The 4,882-nt window shown below is 33.8% G+C and overlaps 2 non-coding genes across 2 annotated transcripts; both read left to right on the forward strand.

Moving 5' to 3' along the window:
• The first annotated feature begins 3,180 nt into the window (after positions 1–3,180).
• Positions 3,181–3,252, forward strand: TRNAT-CGU (transfer RNA threonine (anticodon CGU)). The gene has a single exon. It is a non-coding gene; the product is annotated as a tRNA-Thr (tRNA).
• A 922-nt stretch (positions 3,253–4,174) lies between these two features.
• TRNAT-CGU (transfer RNA threonine (anticodon CGU)) lies at positions 4,175–4,247 on the forward strand. The gene has a single exon. It is a non-coding gene; the product is annotated as a tRNA-Thr (tRNA).
• Positions 4,248–4,882: the final 635 nt, after the last annotated feature.

Genomic DNA, 4,882 nt, shown 5'->3' on the forward strand with positions numbered 1-4,882 from the left:
TGATATTGGTTCAATTGCTTATCGAACTCTTATTTTTTTTATTTTACATAACTTCATATTTTTTGTTTTACTTATTGGAAAACATTCATATTAAACTAAGGTAAATGCTTTTGTGTTTAATAACTTTCTACTGTGTCACATTGTCTCTTTTTTTTTTTTTTAAGTGAGGAGTCACTGGAAAACATATTTTCCTAATCCATCTGGCGTTTCAGTTTCAGATCAAGAATCTTTCATTAGTATTGAGTGATTTTGTATCTTTTATTAACAGAAACTCAAATTTAGTCGCTTAGTTCAATTTGTGTTGCTTAGGAAAAATAATTCATTAACAATTATAAGTGTATAAGATACTAGAAAATAAGTGTCGTTAATTGGACAACCTGTTCCTAATAACGCCAGTTCACAAAGTTTTCCTATTTGAGTTCTAATTCTTGTTCGGTATATAATATATCCATTTTCATTGTGCTATTTTGTAAAGGTAAGATTACATTTTCTATTTCATAATTTTCGTGTTTGTACATAACTTATTTCCAGAGCAAAAGTGACTGAAGTGTTAAGGTGGCGTTATTTGGTACGTGTACCTTATTATTTATAATAATAATAATAATAATAATAATAATAATAATAATAACAATATTATATATTTGAAATTTAAGCATAATATAATAGAAATGTAATTTTAAATTTGAAAGGGGGTGAAGGTTTGAACTCCAAAATGCAGTTAACACTGATTTTAAACTCTCACATCAATATCTAATTTGTCGTGTTTTCTTTTTTTGAAAATAGATTAAATGACAATAAATCGTTATTTATACTGGGAATTTTTTTAAATTAAAGTCTGGTGATTTATTATTCCAAAGTAGGAAATGTCTTCATAAAATTTTTGAACGAGAGTGCTTTGTTTGTAGAAATTGTGTGTACTGTATATACTTGTATACAATTTTTTCGTGCATATAACGTATTCATTAACTATTCTGACTGAAATTAGCAATATTTAACTATGAAAACTGGACTTTGAAGGACGGAGAATACTTCGACCGTAGATTGCAACAGCGTTATAATGAAATCTGCCCCCTCGCCCGAACTACCCCTCTAATAACGCTCACTTTGCCAGGTAACAATTCTTTTATAAATCCAGCCGATATTGGAAGAAAAAATTAATTTATTGTTCACGGAATTTGATTTTAATTGCGTCGCTCTGTGCAGAACGAGACCTAGCTCATACACCCCCAGCAGCTTCTGGCATCACAGGACGGCAGCCATGTTAACAAATTTCACACTGCAGAGTTGAAACAAATGCTAGCTTTAATAGTGTCGGAACTATCAACAATAATATCACAAAGTCTATTAGTTTTGCGGTAATTTAATTGAAGGTAATAAATATTTCTTGACATGATAATTATTTCGAGATCGTTGGTTCCATTACGGCGATATAGATGTTGTATGCAAATTAATGTAAAATAATTGTGGACGTGTTCCTAAGAACAGAATATTGAAAAATTGTTATATAAACAAGGTCCTAAAATATATATTTTTAGAATTATTAAGGGGTTTCTCCTTACACTTCTTAAATTGCTTTCATGTTATAACTAGGGACCGGATTTTATATAATATCAAGATGTGAAATATGTACATATTTATGTAAGAAAAATAAGCTGAATATGTACCGAAATATGTAAAATCATGAAAATATTTAATATCAATATCTGCGCTGGTTTGTATTGCTAAGCCTAGATATTTGTAGTCTGGTACAATTTTTAATTTTCTGTCCTTCATGACGATTTCTACAGTTTCTGGTGCTCTTACGCCGTTTCAGAATATCATCATTTCTGTCTTGTTCACATTTGAATCGGTTATTGTTGAAAGGAACTAAGTCCACTTTTTAAAGTTCTGAGATAATCGAAAAAAACTGTTTTGTGGGTAAACTGTCGAAGATTAAACCATCATATATTGTACACATATTTTTTATGCGTACTATATATGTTGGTTTAATCTTCAAAAGATTATCCACAAAACAGTTTTCTTCGATTATCTCAGAACTTTAAAAAGTGGACTTAGTTGCTTTCAACAATAACCGATTCATTTATATCAAATTTGTTTTATTGCACCATTTTACCAGGATGTTTACTGTTTCTTATAATTTTGTAAGGTATTTAGACCCTAGTACTATGTCGCCTGCTTATGTGTATGAGCTTATTCTCTTCTTGATTTTTACAATACAAAGTAGTTGTATGACAAAGGTTGCCCTTTATTCACTCATATTTATAGTGGGCGGTAAGGGGTGAGTGCCTCTTTTACTTCCTGGAACTAAGATGTTATGTTTTGTCCCGAAATATAGGCCTATCCTTTCTTGGGTAGGTAAAAAGGCTTTTTAAATCTTGTATTTCAAATTGTTAACTTCCCCAGCAGAAGTTTTCTTTTTCCTTTTAAAGAAGTAAAAATGAATAAAACCCATAAATATGTAGATTTATGTAATACAAAGCCATAATATGTAATGTGGGGTAAATATGTAAAAATATATAGTATCAAATTTTAATATATTAATGGTAATTACAAGATTCGCAAAGATTTGTTATTTATATACGGTTAGGTTGAAAGGAATATAATATGTAATTATATAAAAATCCGGTCCCTAGTCATAACTTTGTCTTTGGAACTAGGCATGAGATTTCTTTTCTTTTCTTTGTTTGTCTGTCTCTTGTTGGCCCTTACTTCTTAAATCAGACAGGAGACAGATACTGCATCGGTTCCTTCTCAAAAGCGAATTGTATAATTTTATGATGAAGAATCTTTGGACGTAATCGGTCCGGTGCTGTGGATTGGATTCGGCGTAGCTCAGTGGTCAGAGCGCTTGGTACGTAGAACCAAGGACTCGGGTTCGATCCCCGGAGCCGGAGCGAATTTTTCTCCTCAAATATTAATTGTCAATATTACAGATATTATTCTGTAGGACAAATTAATAATATCTTTAATATTCTCATAGTTAGCAGTGCATATTTCTGTACAGATTACTGTGCACTTAACTGCGGAATCCCGGCCAAACAGTCACTCAGCTGAGTGCACCCCTTGTATAATGGCAGTTGACTTGGACATAAAACGTCGTCAACTATATGCGTAACTTGGAGTCAGGCCACAAAGGGAAAGATCGAAGGAGGAGAGTTCGGTCCGGTACTGTGGATTGGATTCGGCGTAGCTCAGTGGTCAGAGCGCTTGGTACGTAGAACCAAGACCCGGGTTCGATCCCCGGCGCCGGAGCGAATTTTTCTCCTCAAATATTAATTGTCAGTATTACAGATATTATTCTGTAGGACAAATTAATAAAATCTTAATATTCTCATAGCTAGCAGTGCATATTTCTGTACAGATTACTGTGCACTTAACTGCGGAATCCCGGCCAACCAGTCACTCAGTTGAGTGCGCCCCTTGTATAATGGCAGTTGACTTGGACATAAAACGTCGTCAACTATACTGTTTTCGCAGTAAGAAAAATCCTAACGTAAACATAAGCACGTTGCTGTCATACTCGTGATTGGCTTCCAGTCGAAACACTCATATGACGCAGGAAAATATAGTTCATATTTGGAAACCATAGTCTTGTATTATTTGAAAATAAAAAAATTGAATTTTAGTTATTAAATACGATGAAACGTTTATCTTCAATCATAAGTAAAACGCTATGTAAAAGAAAAGCTAATTTTATATTTTGTTATGTACTATGAACGCCGATGAATACCAGCAGTAATACCGAGGTAGTCTGTTCTTGTAACAAGCTGGCGTCACTTGAGCTCGTAGTTGTTCACGTAAGCACGTGGTACTGAAGCATGGCTTCTGCATCCTCAACTGTCCATTGTGAAGGCATAGGACTTAAAAATAATTTAATTAAGCAATTATAAAGTAAATGTTTCCTAAGCAAACGATTGCATAGTAGTGAGGTTAGGCCTACTTGACAAGTAACGGGAAATGTTTAACACGAAACAGAATGTACAACAGTAGGCGGAAACACGTAGTGAGAATCTATGGCGCCAAACAGCGGCCAATGAAGCCTCACTTCAATCACGTGGTATTGTTTACATTAGGATTTTTCGTACAGCGAAAAGATTATATATGCCTAACTTGGAGTCAGGCCACAAAGGGAAACATCGAAGGAGGAGAGTTCGGTCCGGTGCTGTGGATTGGATTCGGCGTAGCTCAGTGGTCAGAGCGCTTGGTACGTAGGACCAAGATCCCGGGTTCGATCCCCGGCGCCGGAACGAATTTTTCTCCTCAAATATTAATTTTCCTTAACTTGGTTTTCAGGTAAAAATTCCTTATTTTACGGAATGGCTCAGTCGTGTTGTGCGTGATGCCTAAAACAATTTATTAATGGCTTTAGTCAGACGCCCTGTACATTTGCGCATTTTCAATGCGAAAATTAAAAAAAAAATGCACTTGTATTTTGACAGTATCTAACTGATATTAAATTTTCAAGAAGAAGAAATGAGAATTGTAGAAATTACAAAATGCCAGTATCGCGTCCCCTTAAGGTATATGTACACCCACAAAACGCAAAAAATGATGAAAAATTAGAATTTTCAAAATATAATTATTTTAATAGAGAATTTTCTCCTCTTTAATTTGATGTAAGAATTTTCGATTTATGCCTTATGGTTTTTCGGATAAATCCCATTTTCCAAAATGCTGCATCATCAGCCACGGTCACTTACTTTTGGAGTGCATTACTTTTGGAGTGATCTTCGTAGCAGTCAATCCCCTCGTCCAGCATTTATTGTAAAATAAACTTCTTTCTAGTCCCGAAATAGATGCATAGATATCTGGGTATGATCATTAGATTGAAAAAACTTTTTTACATAATAAAGTAATTTTATAATCTTTTACTGTTAGTCAT

The sequence above is a fragment of the Periplaneta americana genome, chromosome 10 (assembly GCF_040183065.1).
Source record: "Periplaneta americana isolate PAMFEO1 chromosome 10, P.americana_PAMFEO1_priV1, whole genome shotgun sequence".
Lineage (NCBI taxonomy): Eukaryota > Metazoa > Arthropoda > Insecta > Blattodea > Blattidae > Periplaneta > Periplaneta americana.